The sequence below is a fragment of the Osmerus mordax genome, chromosome 10 (assembly GCF_038355195.1).
Source record: "Osmerus mordax isolate fOsmMor3 chromosome 10, fOsmMor3.pri, whole genome shotgun sequence".
In the NCBI taxonomy this organism is placed as follows: Eukaryota; Metazoa; Chordata; class Actinopteri; order Osmeriformes; family Osmeridae; genus Osmerus; species Osmerus mordax.
The window spans coordinates 9,156,736-9,166,198 of record NC_090059.1 but is presented as its reverse complement, the minus strand read 5'-3'; the positions used below and the strand labels follow the sequence as shown (position 1 = coordinate 9,166,198).

The window sequence follows — 9,463 nt, the reverse complement described above, 5'->3', positions numbered from 1 at the left end:
ATCTGTATCCCCCCAAAAGACCTAGGTAGACACTGGCTATGCTAGCTGTCACAGTCCTCCACTGTGGTCCAAGCTGGGACGAGCTAGCTGGCTAGTCCATCCTTCTGTGCAGGTCCACTCAGGGAAGGGTCCCAGGGCCAGGAGAGAGGCTGATTGAATCAGGGGGGAATCGTGATCCATCTTGCCTGCATTTACATGCTGAAGGAAGAGGTGGCTGTCTTTGTCTCCCTTCACACTCTCCATCAAACACAGTCGCCCTGGCGACCAGGCGGGGGGCCCTTCAGATCAGAGGGAGGTGGTTGGTGGTGGTGGCGGAGGGGGTCAGAGTTTGCAGAGAAGACGGTCCCTCACTCGTCTTCGAACGCCCCTGGGAGCTGATCATGACGGAGGTCGTGATATCACTGACTGGCTCACACACACACATACACACACGCGTTGTTTTCTCGTTGAAGTGTTGCCGAATATAGTCGGGCCAATCACTCCTGATTGGTGGAGATACACAAGGCGCAGATGGTTGTGGATATTTATTCCCGCTGTGGCGGCCTGGCTGTGATGGAAATGTCAAGGTGCTGTCAAATGATGAATATGATCATAATAAGTCTGACCTCACAAGGTGACCCCTAACTGTACAGAGAGGCAGAGGAGACTAGGTACATCTCTTTCTCTCTCTTTACCTGTCTTTGTCCCTATATTTCTCTCCATACTTCCTTATATCTACCCCTCTCTCTCTCTCTCTCTCTCTCTCTCTCTCTCTCTCTCTCTCTCACACTCTCAAACCTTATTTCTCTTTCTCAATCTCGATCCCCCCTTCACTCTCTCCCCTTATATTAATCTACATATTCCTTTTAGATGGAGATCCTAATAGAGGTCCGCACCTCCCGTGTGAGATACCTGAGAAAGGTGAGTAGTTGGTATGGTGAGTAGTGTGTGAGGATTTTGAGAGGAGTGATATTGGTTCCGACCTGTCTTCATCTAGTCAGGCTGAAGAGGACACTCTACATTCAACCATCCAGACCCACAGACCACAGACACTACCTGGGACACCAGTAGGAGTGTCATTTTAACTTCACTATCACCTCTCTCTCTCTCTCTTTCTCTCTCTCTCTCTCTCCTCTCCTCTCTCTCTCTCTCTCCTTCCTCTTTCTCTCTCTCTCCTCTCCTCTCTCTCTCTCTCTCTCTCTCTCTCTCTCTCAATGCTTCTCTCTCACTCTACCTTTCTCTCCATCCCCCTTCTCCATTTCCCACCCTTTTTCTTTCGGAGTCTCTCTCTATCCCTCTCCCCCGTCTCTCTCTCATTATATCGTTCTCTGCCTCACCGCCCATCTCCCTCTCTCGCAATCTGACTACCTGTTCATCAGTGCCTCCCTCTTTCTCACACTCTTTCTCTCTCTCCCCTGCTTTCTCTGTGAGCAAGACCAACCTTCTCGCTCGCCCTGCGAGGTACAGAGTACTGTGCCACAGTGAAATGGGTTGGACACAACACACACCCCAGGCCTCAGGACTCAGAGGTGAACTGTGTTTACCCATGTTTCTCTCTCTCTTTCTCTCTCCGCCCCTCTCTCTTTCCCACTCTTTCTCTCTCTCTCTTTCTCCCTTTCTGTCTTTCATTCTTTCCCTTACTCTCTCTCTCTCTCTCTTTCTCTCTCTCTGTCTTTCTTTCTTTCCTTCTTACCTGTTCGCTCTCTCTATGTCCCTGTCTCTTCCTACCACCCCCCACCCCCCGCCTCTGCTCACTTGAAGATAGCCTAGTTACGGTTTGCATAAACATGATAACTGGCCAGAAGCCCTATCAGCTGGTGATCAGTGCTCTCTCTGAGCTCTCTGTTGACTAAAGCTAAACACACACAGACACACACACACACACAAGGCCACTGAGTTGGCAGCTCTCACTCGAAAAACGCGGAACCATTTATCTCGAAAATGACACAAAAAATACTAGAATTGGTCTCTTGTTGTTTGGCTCAAGGTGTAATAAAAGTAATTAAACGGTTACTTTTTTTTTACCCGACAGACTGTTCCATTGTGAGATGTCAAGGTAAGAGTAGGGTAATGACCAAGGTTCCATATGCTGGTTGGAACTGGCTCTGTCTACATTCCAAACCTCCCAGCAGACGGCACTTTGCCAGTCAGGCATGGACTGGAGAGAACAGTAGAGAGTTTGACTTTCTTTAGGAGCTTTGCATATCTGCTACTTTCCTGGCTCGGCAAGGACTGCCTGACTGCATTCACACTGCCAGGCGAAACACTCAGCCACTCAGTCCAAAGGAAACAACTGAGAGGAAACTGAATCCCCAGCACCAATGAATCTACAGTCGTCAACATACAACACGTGTGTCTCTGCACGCGTGTCCCACCATCCAGAACACGATTAACCCCAATGTGACATCCTCCCTGGCCGACAGGTTCACGTCCCCCCTCCTCCACCCTCCTCCATCCTCTCCCTCCTCGTCCTAAACTGCACTGTATCCTCACATCCACATCTAACCACGGCTGCTAAATCCGTTCAGTCTCATTACAAACGCATCTCACAACCTAGATATTCACACAACCGGGGCTGTCACATACACAAACACACACACGTGCATACGCACACTCGCAGACGAACACTCGAACGCACACATACACACACACACACACACACACACACACAGAGAGACGACAGGTCTCCGGGAGAGAGAAAGACAGAAAGATAGAGAGAGGCAGTCCTCCATGCTGTAGGTGCACTCAGACAAGTAGCAGGTCGTTTAAAGAAGCTGGACTCACTGAGCAATTTCAGAGATCACCACCCGCGGCTCTCAGTCCTTCATTCTGGCTGGGCGGCCGACGTGTCCCTGTGGGTGATTCTATGATCACATCATATCAAACTCCAAAGGTTCACCGTCCTAGGGCTGCTTTACAGAGAGCAACCGGGTTAATCTTTAACCTGCTGCTATCTCTCTGGCTCTCTGGCTGCCAGGAGTTCTATTGACCAGGAACAACAAGATCAGGGTGCCCCCCCCCCCCCCCCCCCCCCCACCACACACACACACACACACACACACACACCGCACACACAGAGGACACACACAAATACAGAAGCACATACATTACTGTAAATCTCTCTTTTTTATCTCACAATTTGAATAATTGCATCAAACACACACAAATGCAGACACACGCAGGCAAACACACACACCGACATTCCCCACGTCTTTTCCTTTAGGAACATTTTTAAACTGAGTGTTTGCCTTGAGGGGATTACTCAAGCAGCTTGAGGTGAATGGGTGTTAATCAGGTGACTGGGGGTAGGACTGGGGGACTGCTCTGTAATAGAGCAATTTGAGTTGTTATAATGTGTCATGGGGGATAATGGTACACTCAGAGAAGCTATTTCTGACAGAGGGAGGCTGTGGATGGGGCTGAGGCTATGAAAGGTGGAGGCTGGGCCTGGGGGGCTATGGCTAGGGGGCTTGGGCTGGGGCTGGATAGTAGGTTGAGGCTGTGGGAGGCCGTGACTGAGGCTGAGAAGCAGGCAAACAGGCTACTACAGGGGCTATGTTTGCTGTCTGCTGTTTGTTTGACTTAGATATCCCCCAGAATCTTCAGTGACAGGGGCTCCAGGGTTGGTACACACGCTCACGTCCTATGACACACTGACACTCTCTCTCTCTCTCTCTCTCTCCTCTCTCCTCTCTCTCTCTCTCTCTCTCTCCTCTCTCTCCTCTCTCTCTCTCTGTTTCTCTTTATTTCTCTCGCTCCTTTTCTCTGTCTCTCTCTCAGTCTCTCCCTCCTTCTTTTTCTCTCTCTGTCCCCCCCCTATCTCTCCAGGGGCCTCTCTGCTCTCCATCATCTCTCACCCCATCCCAGGTCTCTGCTTGTTGTGTGTAGTCACACAGAAGTCCTGTCAGGACACAGTTGAGGTGCTGCAGTAGATTAAGGCTGCCTCAGCATTCTCTAGTATCTATGCTGGCTGTAAATGTATAGAAATATCATATTTCACTGTACTGGGATCACCATTTGAATGTAATATAATAGTGTTGTGATTCCTCTGCTGAACCCTTCCCCTCCCTGCACAGGGGCAACATGATCCACCCCAGACACACACCATCATACTTGTAATTATTAGTATGGTCTGTATAACATTTAGGATGTTTGTTTGATGTTAGATGTGTGTGTGTGTGTGTTCTGGAAGATACTTTCTTTATTCCTTGATTTATGTCATCCTTCTAAGTGCTGTGCTACACACATTCCATTAGTGCTTTTATTGGATGTAAACTGTTATGTTGAACTGTTGAACTGCTTTCTTGTGTATAAATGTGTTGTCATACATAGTTAGAGCAGAAGCCAGCTGCAGTTCGTCATTCAGGCGTTAGGTGACAACATTAGCTCTCTAGTGCCTCTCGGTGGCCCGACACACACTCCGTTACAACTCCTAAATTCCCAGGGTCCTGGCCCATGTTACTCTATCTCTCTCTCTCTCTCTCTCTCTCTCTCTCTCCTCTCTCTCTCTCTCTCTATCTCTCTCTCTCTCTCTCTCCTCTCTCTCATCTCTCACTCTCTCTCTCTCTCTCTCTCTCTCTCTCTCTGACACAAACACACACACACACACACACACACACACAGAAGGCACAGAAAGGTTGATTTGCCAATTAATTCAATGTTACCTAACTTTGTCTGGATTACATAATGTAACAGCCTTCTTAGAACTGTGGTGATACCATCTGGGAGTGTGTGGGTGTATGTGTTTTTGCGTGTGTGTATGTCAACATGCTAATGAGGGTTTGTCTCTAAGGGCTCGCCTAAATAGAGTTGTGATTCTTTTGACTGACCTCCTCTTCCTCCAGCACACAGGCAATGTTTATTCACACACACGCAAAAACACACACACGCTCACACACACACACACACACACACATTCCAGGAAGCTGTGAACATATCAGTGCATATATCAAGTGAAGGTTTGTACCCACCATTAGTTGATGTCTGGTTCTAACAACTCCAGAGAGAATCAACACTGAGAGACAGATCCAGAACCGACCATGAACTGGACTGGAACTCCCGACCTCTGGACTCCTTGTGTGGTTCTCAATCAGTCTGATGCTGTAACAACATGGAGTCATCCATCACACATTAGGCTGCATATCAAAGGAAATGGGCACAGACGGACAGTCAACATAACAGGATGTAAAGCGACAGCTTCCTGTTTGTGGCAGCACGGTGTGACAGATTGTCCAAGGTCCCCCAGCATCGAGCAGCACTGTCTCTCTGACAGCTACGGAATGAAGAACACTGACTAAGGCTTTCCGGAATGTCTCCAGTACTCCATTTGCCTCTGGAATACGTTTTGTGGCCTGGTTTGGCCTGAACTGTGTATGTGTATGTATACTGTATTTGGACAAACACACACACACACACACACAGAACCAGACCTGTCTGTCTGACTGAGGGGAGATGGAGAGCACTGTGTGAGTACAGACAGACTAGGTAGACTATCTTACTGATCTTCTTCTGCACTCCTTTAAGGTGGATAGGAATATAAATAAAGAGAGAGAGAGAGAAGAGAGACTGTTTATCTGATGTTTACTGACAGTTGGAGATATTGGGAAGGATTATGCACTTGCTCTTATTTAGTTTTTCCTCTCTGTCTGTCTGTGTGTCTGTCACAGACACAAACACAAACCTAAAGTCAAATCGTTTGCACACAGACAGAATCCAAAAAAGTACATATATAATAAATTCATGGAAAAGAGAATGGGAAGTTATTTTAAATGTTTTACTACGTATGTATGGTGATGGTCTTTCTCTCTTTGTCTCTCTCTCACACTTTCTTTTTTCTCTCTGTTGGCTCTCTCTCCTCCTTCCTCACCCGTTCTCTCCTCTCAGATCTCTCTTCTCCCTCCTCTCCATCCATCTCCTCTTTCAGATCGCTCTCCACCCCTTCTCTCCTTCCATCTCCATCTCTCAGATATCTCTCCTCCTTCCTCTCCCTCCATCTCCTGCGTGTATTGAGGGTGGTGATGAGACACGAACCTCTCCCCATCACTGCAGTAATGACTCCCTGCTCAGGGACAAGGGGCTGGATCACACGTCTCTCTGACTGATTCATCGTGGGAGGGGAGAGAGGGGGGAGGGAGAGGATTCGAAATGGAGTTAACGAGAGAGCGAGAGACAAAGGTCGGTGAGAGAGAAAAAGGAGAGAGAGGAAATAGAAGGGTTTGTGTCACAATCGAGGGACAGTGATACATGATCTCTCTCATACAGACATCCCCCCCTAACACACACACACACACCCACACACACACACACACACAACCACACACACACACACACAGGAGTTCTAGCTGTTGAGAACATACAACCCTGGGGCAGTCGTTCATATGCGTCATTGCATATCTGTATAAACTATAATAAGCAGAGGAGCAGTGTGTCGCGTCGATACAATAAACATGAAGAAAAACGAAGGCTGGGAGATCGTATTTTTTCCCACTCTGTCAAACTCTGCATGTGCTTTTATTTGGAATAAAACTTCAAACTGTCTCCAGTGTTATCCTCTCTTCTCCTCTGCTGCCTCGGTCACACCGTTTCTTTATTTGCTGTTTAAAATAGTCGAACAGACGCGCTGTGACCTTTTCAGACATGCTCCACTCCATACATGTAGACAGGGAGAGGAGCAGAGAGAGAAAGAGAGGGTGAGAGAGGGGTTGCGGGGGGGGGGGGGGCACTGGCACAGGGAGAGAGAGAAAGAGAGAGAAAGAGAGAGGGAGAAAGGAGAAAGGGAGCAAGAGGAAGGGAGGGATGGAGGGAGGGAGGGATAATTCCACATTCTACAGAGACACACGAGGGTGATGTGCGGATGGCAGGTTGAAGCTGACTTTGTTGTCATAAGGGCCGTTCCCTGAGCGCTGGCTGGCCGGCCATCTGGCTGCAGGCCCGGTAGTCCTCCAAGCCTGTCAGAGGAGAATACCTCTCTCATTCTCCTCCACAAGGTCATGGCTCCTCCGACAAACACACTCTCTAAATGTATATCCTGTACCTGTGCCACATCCACTGTGGACATGAAAGGAGCTATTCCGGGGATCTGGACAGTCTCTGCATTTGTTCTCAGTCTGCAGACACGTGTGTGTGTGTGGATGTGTGTGTATACATGCATGCTTATGTATTGATCTGTGTGTTTGTGCACGCACCTCAACAACAATCTGTATTGCTGTAAGTGTGTGTGTGTGTGTGCACGTGTGTGTGTATTTAGTGTGTGAGGCTCAGGAGAGCCCCGTCCAGGCATGAGTGATCGCACACAGAGCTGCGTGGAGGAGCAGGAGGAGCAGGGGGAGGCCGCTCGGCGTCTTAGCATCTGTTTCATCCCCTGGTAATGACAACAGCAGAGACTGTCACTCTTCACAACAACTACGAGAGAGAACGAGACTCAAAATAAACATCTTCTCTCGAACAGACAGCCACAAACACGCGCATGCTGTGCACACAGGCAGACTGTTTCTCGGAAGACATGATTATTTCTGTGCGATTTTTTTTCTTCCAACTAAAGTGTGTTGTGTATATTTGGCAGAGGCACTTTCCCTGATGTACCTGTGTTTGTGTATGTGTGTATGTCTGTGTATTCTGTCCACTCCTTCCACACCCCCCCCCCTCCCTCTTCACATCCCTGACTCCACCTCTCTCGCCATTTCTGTCTCCCCCTTCTGCTCCACCCTGCAGCCAATCCCAGTCTCCATCTCCCTCTCTTCATCACTCTCTTCATCACTCTCTCCCATCGCCACCAGAAGTCCTATGCCCCGACCAGAAACACCTCTGCTGGCTCCGCCCATATTGTCTCACCCAGCCCTCATATCCGCTGGCTCCGCCCACAAGTCGCATCCGGCCCTCATATCTGCTGGCTCCAGATGAGGTCAGCAGTATTGATCTTCAACATCCTGTCTTCACTTAGAGACCAGAGAGAGAGAGAGACAGAGAAAGAGACCGAGAGAGAGGGATAAAGAGAGAGACAAAGAAAGAGCGTGAAGAGAGAGAACGACAGGAGAGAGAGAGAGAGAGAGAGAGAGAGAGAGAGAGAGAGCGAGAGTGAGGGAGGGAGGGAGGGAGCAAGCAAGAGAGAGTGGTGTGGGTTACAGGAAGGAGCTGACTAGCGTCTGGCTAGCCTCCTGTGGAAGATGAGCTGTCCCCGAGGGAGGGAGAAGCTCCAGGGCTGGGCAGGGCATCTGAGAGGGGTGGCAGAGACAGCCAGCTAACGCTAGCAGCTCGGTGCATCGCACAGGAAAGATGCTCTATAGATGGAAGGAGGGTTGGAGAGAGGAATGGGTGGAGGGAGGGTGAGATGGAGGGAAGAAGAGAGGGAGGGAAGGTGAGATGGAGGGATGAAGAAGAAGGGATGGGTGAATGAAAGAAGGAAGGAAGGATGTATGAATGAAATGGGGGGGGGGGGGTATAGGATGACATGTTCAAGGTGACCATTGATGCTGGAAACAATGGATGAGAACATCTATGAACCACTTAGCAGTCATAGAGGGCAAATGTCTCTCATTATCTCTCTCTCTCTTTCTCTCTCTTTCTCTCTCTCTCACACACACTTCCTCTCTTTCTTACTTTCTCTCTTGCTCTAATCTCTGCCGTATATGAATCATCATAGCTTTGTTGGCTACTATAGCTGGGAAGAGTTCTGCTTGGGCAGTTAATTGAACATTAACCTGTGGTGATGCCAGTGCCTGAGGTTGTGCTACTGGAAACAGTGAAATATTCATGTGTTTCTGGGTAATAGAAAGTCAAGGTGATAATTGACAGGGGAGATGGATTGATGAAGCGATAAGCACTTTAGCTGACTGGATGAACAATTGTGTGTTTGTTGGGATATGTGTGTGCTCCAGGAAGTGTGTGCGCGTGTGCGTTTTTGTTTGAATGAGCGTGGACGTGCACAAACCTCCATTGACCAGTGCTCCATTGATGAGCAGTAATGGATTCAGAGAATAGTAAGTGTGTGCGTGTGTGTTTGTGTGTGTGTGTGTGAGGAAGAATGGGGAGGGGGGTCAGACACTATGTTGCCTATGAGATCACATCTTCTGGTAAGTACAGATGCTCCTCCAATAGCATTACTGTCAACCGCTGGATCAAGTTACACAAAACGTCACCTACGTGCTCATTGATGCTATTCGAAGGAGCTAGTCTAGACTCGGCTGCAGGTCGAGAGAGTGAGAGTGATTACAGAGCGAAATACCCCGCTGTTTCCTGCCGTGTTGATCACTGTTCTGCTTTGGACACACAGAAGCTTTTTCTGCATGCGCCTTGTGTGTGTGCGTGCGTGCGTGTGTGTGTCTAGTAACAGCGAGAGGTGACCCTAGTTGCTGTGAGGGAGAGACAGAGAGCGCGCGAGCGGCCAACCCTAATTATCGTCTCCAAGAGCACCATTACTAGTCTGCGCGAGGGACGGAGGAAAGGCTTCGCTCAGCTCCCACCTCCAGCAACCGGCTTAACTTCTCGT

The 9,463-nt window shown here is 48.9% G+C and overlaps 1 protein-coding gene across 1 annotated transcript in view; it reads left to right on the top strand.

The window, feature by feature from the left end:
• ankrd22 (ankyrin repeat domain 22) overlaps nucleotides 1–6,247 on the top strand; it is a 107,217-nt gene extending 100,970 nt beyond the window's left edge. Inside the window, exon 7 of the mRNA XM_067244349.1 lies at nucleotides 6,238–6,247. The gene's annotated coding sequence lies outside the window, so the exon portion shown is untranslated. The remainder of the gene's footprint in view (nucleotides 1–6,237) is intronic.
• Nucleotides 6,248–9,463: the final 3,216 nt, after the last annotated feature.